Source organism: Amblyomma mixtum, chromosome 6, assembly GCF_055824585.1.
Source record: "Amblyomma mixtum isolate Tamu chromosome 6, ASM5582458v1, whole genome shotgun sequence".
NCBI classification, from domain to species: Eukaryota; Metazoa; Arthropoda; class Arachnida; order Ixodida; family Ixodidae; genus Amblyomma; species Amblyomma mixtum.
In genome coordinates this window covers 47,807,351-47,816,792 of record NC_143017.1, presented here as the reverse complement: position 1 = coordinate 47,816,792, position 9,442 = coordinate 47,807,351, and the positions used below count along the sequence as shown (strand labels likewise).

Below are 9,442 nucleotides of genomic sequence, written 5' to 3'. Positions count from 1 at the left end.
TTAATCTGCCTCCGGAGGCCCTCTTGTACTATGTTCTGAAGTGTGGCTGCTCTCTCTCTAAATTAGCGTGAGCAACGTAATGTATCCCTACGCAGGAGTATGACGATCTTTGTGCGCAGATGTTGGCGAGGGACGCTTCATTAGAACACTGAATCCCTTATTAGTTTCATTAAGAAGGAAGCATTATCGAAGCTGTTTGCGAGTGACGCTTCTTTAGTACACTGATTCCCTTATAAGTTCATTAAAATAAAGCATCTTCATTTTCTACACCCAATTTATCGGCGAAGGAGCCTACGATAGCATGGACACCAGATGCTGCTTTCCACAGTTTATTGATGCTGGGTTGCTGGTAGGTAATCTTCTATAATTAGGATTCGACATTCTGCTGCACGCATATCCCTTAGCTGTAGTTAGCTGAAGGTTTTCGTTGGTCAGGCTTCTGCAATGAACATCTACTAAATTCAGGATCATGGAGGTTGAACACTCTATGAAACGTCTGCATAGAAAAATGCTGCGCGAATTCGTTATTTTACAACAAATTGCTGACGCTTAGAACACGACGGAAGAAAAATAGGCTATAGTTCATAGAAAGGAATAAATCTTATGCTTTCGGGATGTTCATGGCGCTTAGTCAAGCGTTTTAATAGGGATTTATGTACATATATGCAACTTTTACTTTTCACCTCAAGTCCGATATTAACGTGAATAATGTATATAGCATCCCTACACAGGAGCTGGAGATATTGCCTAGCGACCTCTGAGCGTAGGTGTAGACAACTGGTGTTTGTTTAGGAGGTCGATTGCCTTATCTATTTGATTAGGAGAACTGTTGTCAATTTGTCAACTCAAAATTATTGAAGCGCAGGCAATGCTGAATGTTGTCTGGAGCTGGTCTCTGGCGATTTGTTCGTGCTGCTTACCTTTTCAACTAACCCGTACAGTTGACATTCAAGACTGCCGAAGAACAGCCATAGGCCTAATTACAGTATGACCTTGACGCCTCAAGCTTGTACAAAAGCGTCACCTGAAATAGGGTCGAAATCGAGTTTAATAATTGCACCCGTATACGTTAACAGCTGCGGTAGAGTATGAAGTAAAAGGGTGAAAACTGAGAATAATTAATTGATTATTCCGCTTCTGGAATTTGTTTAAAGTGATGTCCTGTGCTCTTTGCTCTTGCTATATTTGCGAGTCTAATATTTGCGTCTGTGGTACCTCTACTGCAGGAGCCGGGCGATCTCTGGGCGGAGGTGTAGGTATGTGAAGCTTCTTTGAAACGATGATACGGTTATCAATTTTATTAGGGACGTTTCATAATTTGAAAACTCGCAGTTATTCAGCATAAAGCAATGCGAAAAGCCATAACTTGAGGAGCCGATGAGCCGATGAGCCGAGTAGCGCTGATTCTGTGCTGCACAGTGCGGGCCCTGTACAATATGTGTTCTGCTCGACACTCTGGAGATGACGTCCTTAAGCTGTTGTCAGTAGGTGGAGGAGCCTCATGCACGTAAACAAAACGTCTGGTCATACAGAAATCCGTTTGGGCACAAAATAATTGCTGCACAAAATAATTGCTGCGCAATATGTACACACTTCAAAAAATGCCTGAACTTGCGGAACTTAACTACTCAGTCTTCTCTGCAGATGTCGATATAGATATGCTCTGCATTGTTCTACTGTTCGCAGAAATAATGAGTATGACATTTTTATGCAGGAGCCGGTGACATGGCTGAGCGATCTCTGGGCGGAGGTGTTGGTAAGTGACTCTTGTTTGGAACTCTGATTCCTAATGTTCATCATAAAGAAAATTTTTGCCTTTTTCTAGACAAACTTATTCAAGTACAAGAAAGCGAAAATATTGAACTAGTCACACAGTGTGTGCAGCTTTGCTGATGAGGCTTTCTAGGTTGTCTTACCGATATTTTAAATTTATGCAGTTTTCCACAGGTTTGTCTTGGATGTAATTAGGAAATTATGGCGGCTCGCGCTTCTGTCCAAAATTCCCGCTCAAGAGCCTCAACGGAGTGCGCCCTGGGTGCGGCAACCGCCAGTGGGGTGCCTGACTAGGCATCCCACCTAGTGGTTGTAAGTGCGGGACCCTTCAGGTCATGACGGCCAACACCTCTCCCTATGATTAAATAAATGCTTTTGCCACCACCACGCGCTCAAACAAAATATTTAATTTTAATGGGCTATTCATACCTTTCTTTATGGGACGCGAGACCGACACCCCAAATCGTAAAAATTATACTTAAATCTGGTTCTGCAACTTCTGCTCCACTATGTTCTGGAGTGTGGCTCCTTCTGGTAGCGAGATTAATGCATGATATCTCTACGCAGGAGCCGGCCGATCTCTTGGAGGAGGTGTAGGTAAGTAATGCGTGCTTACATTTTTGGAGGCTTAAAAATATTTAAGGGATTGTAGTCTTTTTCACCAGTGTAATCTCTTAAAGTGCAAGAAATGCGAAAAGCCCAAACTCGGGACACGGAGACGCAACATTTCTGATGGCGCTCTCCAAGCATTCTTACCCATAGTGTTTCCCAAAGACGTCCTTTGCTGTCATTAGGCGATCTTAGCGGTACATGATTTTGTAGAGTGAGTGAGTAGAAACTTTATTGATTTATAAGATTTAGCCTGCGGTGGAGGTCTTCTTCAAGTCTTCTCTTCAAGTCTTGAGGTTGCCTCCTTAGCCTTGGGTGGTCCCCTAGTCCAGGGCTCCACTGAGTCTGGCCACCTCGCTTGCGTGTGCTATGAGTGCCCTTTGGGCCTCTAGCTCGCAGCTGGTGAGCCGGCTCTCCCATTGCTCCGCACTTGGTGTGTCGTGTTTGTGGAACGATATGTTTCTGTCGCATTCCCATGTTATGTGGTATAGTGTTGGCCTCGCTTCGCACCAAGGGCATGTGGCGCGGTATTGTGTCGGGAACATCTTGCTTAGTATATATAAGTTGGGGAAGGAGCCTGTCTGTAGCTTCCGCCATTTTGCGGCTTCTTCCTTGCTTAGCTCTTTGTGTGGTGGGGGGTATTTGTATCTTAGCCCCCTGTATAAACTTAGTGTTTCAGAGTACCCAGCCCCTAGGCTAGTCCAGAGCTCCTCCGGGGCTTGTGACCCCCCAGCTCGGATAGTAAGCCCTCGAGCTAGTTCGTCCGCCCTTTCGTTGCCCCAGACCCCCGCGTGGCCTGGTATCCAAATTATGTTATGTTTCTCTCTCCTCCCCGAGGGTGTCCCCTCGCTGAGGATCCTGAGTGTCGTTTTGCCTACCCTTCCTTTTGTGTAGTTTCGACACGCTTCTTGTGAGTCTGTTAAAATATTCAAGGGTCTCCCCTTTCTATCCCCCTCCCTGATTGCTAGGGCTATCGCTATCTCCTCCGCCTCTGCTACATTTGATGCCCTGGCCGTGAGGCTCGTTATGTGTTCTCCCTGGTGGTTGACGACTACCGCCACCATTTTATGTCCTCGTTCACCATAGTACGGGGAAGCGTCGGTGTATACCGTGCTGTCCCTGTGCCCTATTGTTTTTTCATAGTATTCTGCTCTGGCTCTCCTCCTGCTGGCATGGAGGTTTGGGTCCATGTTGCGGGGGATGGGTTGTACGCTTATGTTTCTTCTTAGTGCGTCTGGTATGTTTGCCCTGTTGTTGTGATGGTTCTCCGTCTCCCGACCCAACCTAGTCAGAAGTGCTCGTCCGGTTCTTGTGTCGCTGAGTCTTTGAAGTTGTGCCTTTATTTGGCATTCACTCAGCTCTTCAAAAGTGTTGTTTAGCCCTAGTTGCATTAGCTTCTCGTTGGACGTGTTCCTTGGTAGATGTAAGGCTATCTTGTACGCTTTGCGAAGGATAGCTTCTGCTTGCTCTCTTTCAGCTTTGATGGTTACGTGGTATGGTAGTGAGTATGTTATTCGACTGACTATCAGGCTGTTCACCAGTCTGATTGTGTCTTCTTCCTTCATGCCATGCCTTTTGCTGGCTACTCTATTTATCATTCGGCCTACTTGCTCCGCCGCTTTGCGTAGCAGGCTGAGTGTGTGGCTGCATTTCCTGCTACCTTGCAGCCACATACCGAGTATTCTTATCATTCTTTGTTCCGGTATGTTCTGCCCTTCTAGTTTCACCTCGAGGTTAGCCTCTGTAGGGTGCCTTCCTACTCTGAGAAGTTCGGACTTTTCGGTGGAACACCTTAGTTCCCTCTTCTTCATGTATCCTTCAATGCAGGTGGCTGCCGCTTGTAGACTTTCTTCTTTGCTTCCTAGCGAGCCTTCGCTGGTCCATATGGTGATGTCATCCGCATACATTGCGTGTCTGATTCCTTGTATCTGGCTGAGCTCTTTGGCTAGGATGATCATTGATATGTTGAAGAGCACTGGTGATATCACTGAGCCCTGTGGAGTTCCCCTGCATGGTGTTTGAAAGACCTCGCTTCGTAGGTCTCCCAAACCCACCGTTGCAGTTCTGTTTGTGAGGAAGCTTCTCACGAGGTCGTGTGTTTTCTTTCCGCAGTTGGTGGCGTTGATGCCTTCCATGATTTTGTAGAAAATGTCCGCTACAATTTAATCTTATTAACCGCAAATTCTTGATCCACTATTCGCACATTCTTCAACAATGTGCAAGACAAACAAGCCATGCCGCAACAATTAAAGAGTTAATCTGGCTACGGCGCCCCTCTTCTACTATGTTCTGCAGTGTGTCCGCTCTCTGTAAGTTATTGTGAGCAATGTAATGTGTCCTTGGGCAGGAGCAGAACCATCTCTGGGAGCAGATGTGGGCGAGTGACGCTTCTTTAGAACACTGATTTCCTTATTAATTTCATCAAAGGGAAGCGTCATCATTTTCTACACACAATTTATCGACAAAGGAGCACTATGATAGCATGGACACAGACAGGATGCCGCTTTCCAGAGTTTATTGATACGGTGTTGCTGGTATGCAATCTTCTATAATGAGGATTCGACAGTTATTAGTTGAAGGTTTGGGTGGGTCAGGCTCCTGCAATGAACATTTGCTAAAATCAAGCGCTTTAAATTAAATATTTTCCTGAATTATTCCTGTACGGTAGTAAAACACGCGAGCTTTTGAATGTCTTTCATTATTCCACTTCAGAGGATTTCATGTGCGTGTGTTACAAGTTTCGTCCATTGTTTGTCTATTGAAAAGACTAATCTTTATGCTATCTCTACACAGGAGCCGGGCGATCTCTGGGCGGTGGTGTAGGTAAGTGACGCTGGCATGTTTATTTATTTGGAAGATATCAGAGTCTTGGAAGACCATGTAACGATGATTCACGCAAGAGTGTGGTTCAGTAGATCTGTCGTCGTGTTGACAGATTAGAATTGTTCAGGTACAAGGAATGCGGAAGGCAAGAATTCATGTTGCGGTGTGTAGCGCTTTACATGCAGTCTAACCCGTATAAGAAAGCATTCGGGAGCCTTCTTAAGACGTGCTTCAGTGTAATAGGAGATATTGCGAGCGCATCCCTTTTAGGAAAACTTCTTTAAAAGCTATTTTAGTAGTGACCAGTTGGTGACCGTTCGCAGATTTCTTGAAACAGAACGAAAATGAATTTCGAGTAAAGATTACGTTCGTAATCTATTTTGGGGTATGCCTACTGCGCTAAGGACCACGGTTTATCTATTCAAGGCTTATTTGTTTCACCGATGAAAATGATGCCTTCCCGCAGGATCCCGATACTGGGCTCGGCGAACTCTCGGCGCAGGCTTAGCTAGGACGATTGTTTACAATGATTGTTTCAGTATTGATTTTCTTAGGGCGGCATTTCATCATTTTGAATCATCCATCATATAGAGCAACCTCTAATTCGAGAAGCACGATATCGTTATCTTGTGCGTTGCGCTTTGCTCGCGGTGCCTGCCAGGTAGGTTAGAGGAAATGAGAAGGATTCCTGGGGCCGAAGCAAGGCGTTACATGTGATAAGAAATCTTAGCGGCTGATGCTTCAACCCAACCCGTGGGGTTAAAAAACATCCAAATTTAGTGCAATTATCTTTATGCTGTTCATTGTTACTGGGAAAGAGGATGTGAAACAAACACGAAAAGTCTAAAAATTCACGTATTAGACACACCTTCCAGAATTTTTATCTTCCTGCGTTCTTCGCTGTCTACTCCTGTATATTTGGGCAACGAATATTGATGTGTGATATTTTTATGCAGGAGCCGGACGATCTCTGGGTGGAGGTGTAGGTACGTGCAACATTTGTCAACGATAATCAGCATATGAAATTGATCAAGAAATTTTCATCTTCTTAGACAATCAGAATAATTCATGATATAATCACGCCGTGCCACAAGTCCTTGTTTATAAGCAAAGCATTCGCTCAAATGAAAGGTGGATAAGCATAATAATTAGCGCGCTATTCGCCGATGCTTCGAAGCACAGCTGAAAGGACAACTTCAGGTTTTTTTTTTACATTTTGAGTTTGTGATCAAATCACATTCATTGAAGTGACCTCCCTCCGGCACAACAAAAGACTTTGCGTAATGTTGAGTAGAAGTATCTTTAAGCAGCAGAAGCCAGGAAACCAAAACTTAGCTAGGGCGAAACTATGATATCGCGACACACCAATCTGCGACATCACGGATACTGTCCCAAAACATATCATGTGCGCATTGACTGGCTGAACAGAACAGAGTAGGCGACAGTTCCAGTTATTATCTGTCCGAAGTCACCAGAAAAGAAGACCGAACTTTTGTTCTTCTGCAAACGCAGAGTGAATATCAACAAGCTTTCCAAACTGTGACGTCACACACACAAAGGTTCCCGTTATAGTTGTTCCGATTGTGGCAACGAAATGAAAAAAACAATCCAATTCCTGAAAGAGAACTTCTTGTGGCTGGTTAATCCGGGAGCGAACTTTCCCTCCAAGTTTTAAAAGCATGCTTGCATGTGCGACAAACGCCGGAGTTTCTCTTTAATAGAAAGAGGTTAACATCTCAAAATACCTAATTTTTTCTTCTAAGAACGTCTACAGAGCTACGGTGTGCGATGTTCCATTCTTGGCATATTGACGTTACTAATGTGTATAATAATTTTACCCAGGAGCCGGAGACATGGCTGAGCGATCGCTGGGCGGTGGTGTTGGTAAGTGACGCATGGTTTGAACGATGATCCCTAAAAAATTTGATAAAAGGAATTTTTCACCTCTTTGCCGAGTCAAATTAATGATGTACAAAGCATGAGAAATTCGGAACACTGTGTGTACAACTATGCTGATGCTGATTTCTGGTTTGTCTTACCCATATTATAAATTTGTGCAGTTCTCGAAAGGTGTGCAATGCCTCCAATTAGCACATCGTGGCGCTCAGGTGTCTGTGAAAAACGTGCGCTCAGATAGAAAAGTAATTGTTAAATTTTGGGGTACTATTCATGCATTCTTTGAAAGGACGCAGGACCAACACAAAAAAATTGTAAAAAGTAACCGGTAAACCTGGCTTTGAAACCTCTTTCGTGCTATATTCTGCAGTGTGTCTCCTTCTGGTCTATTGGTGTGTCTAATGCATGATATCTCTATAAAGGAGCCGGCCGATCTCTGGGCGGAGGTGTAGGTAAGTAACGGTTGTTTTTATAACTGTGGTTCCTTCATCAATTTCGCTAAATGGACTCCTCATGATTTTCGACGCTCATAAGTATTGACGAACACGCCAGACAAATATAACCTCCGGAGGCAATATTCCACATTTTGCTGTTATTATTTTGCATGTAGGCTGACCTTTATAATGAGGATTCAAAAGCCTGATGAAAGTAATCCTCAGCTGTAAGCAGTAGAAAGCCTCGGTGGAGCAAACTTTAGCAATAACCATATGCTAAAACAAAGCACTTTAAGTGTTAATATTGCCACATTCCTGGACATTCTCGTGGCGCCGTCTGCTGGCCGAACTGCCTTAACCGCCATCCTGGCTAGCCTTAGCCATGGTGGCGGGCAGTGCTTCTTCGTCGTCTCTTCTTCGGGTTTCGCTCGGGAGTTCGCTGCTGTCTGGCGCTGCTCAGTAAAACGTGACCTGGCTGTCCCGACTGTATAGCCATGACAATATTTCGTAAGTTATTCCTACGCATTGCGCAGGAAACACAAGCAAACTCGTGAAAATGAACTCATTATTATGCTTCAGGGAAGCATGCTCGCAATATACGGTGTGTTCGTATATTAGGGCGACTACTGACTAGGCTCTCTCTATGCAGGAGCTGGGCGATCTCTGGGCGGTGGTGTCGGTAAGTGATGCTGGCTTGCGTTACTTGTCCTCCTGTGTCGTCCCTTATGTTATATAGTTTGCGGACGCCTATGGTAAGACGTTGATTGCGTTAAGAAGTTGACTGGAAGGACATTTCGTCGTTTTGATCGGTCAAAATTCTTGAGGTAAAAGCAACAGCTCGGGACGCGGTATTTAGCACTTTGATGATTGCGCTTCGCAGGCAGTCTAACTAGTACAGCAAAATTTTGACAGGCTGCTGACAGGACCTTATAGGAAATTAAGAAATCTTGCTAGGCATCTCTGGTAAGAAAATGCTCTCAAATAAAATAATAGGTGCAAGCAATTGGTGGTGGCCCATTCTGACTTGCTTTGCAAAAGGACGCAAGATAAAAAGCAAACACCTAAGCGGAAATTCCATAATGTGGTTTAACGATACCTATGGCGCCATATGGATGCGCTCTGTCTACCCATGGCATCCTTGCGGCAATAATGTAAATGATATCTTTACGCTGTAGGCGGTGGCATGGCTTAGCCATCTGTTGGTGAATTTGTAGGTGAGTGGCGCATATTTAGAGCAACAGCTTTCTTATAAAGGGAGATTTTGTCCTTATGCCCAGTGAAAATCAATGAGGCGCAAAGTGAGCTGAATGCTTGACGTCGGTACTCGGTACCTCGCACTTTTCTTGTGGCGCTTTTGAGGTAGAATAACGCGTAGAATCGAGATTTACTGACGGTCAGAGATGCTCAGTACTGACGTCTTTATTACTGTTTTTCGTGCAATAATAAAAAAAAAACTGAGGAGGGCAAGGAAAAAGTAGGGTTCCACCACTACTTCACGGGCCTGGCCGCACCTAATTAGCGATAATTAGAACCTGCTGATTGGTTATGCTTTGCAGGAAACATCCGCTCGGTTAAGAACGTGCTCAACAACTGCTAAATGCTTTGCGTATGCTTTACAGCAGGTCTGAAGAAAAGTTCTGAAGCTTATAAAATTAAGCCATCACCAGCGTCACCAATTTTTTGACGCTATCTTGTCCAGGTGTGTGCACTTGGTATACTGCCATACCCAATGTCTTTGACAACGCCACGCAAGAGCTAGAAATATGGTTGAGCGATCTTTGGGTGGTAGTGCAGGTAACTCAAGCTGGTTTATATTGACAATTCAATAAAGAATTTGTTTAAAGGAACCTTTATTCTTTTTGCTCACTAAAATTTATTATGGCAAAAACAATATTTAAAATATTAGC

General features: G+C 44.3%; 1 long non-coding RNA gene across 1 annotated transcript; it reads left to right on the top strand.

The window, feature by feature from the left end:
- The first annotated feature begins 6,156 nt into the window (after positions 1–6,156).
- Positions 6,157–8,202, top strand: LOC149339007 (uncharacterized). The gene is made up of 4 exons (XR_016283775.1): positions 6,157–6,191; positions 7,048–7,089; positions 7,524–7,553; positions 8,185–8,202. It is a non-coding gene; the product is annotated as an uncharacterized LOC149339007 (long non-coding RNA).
- Positions 8,203–9,442: the final 1,240 nt, after the last annotated feature.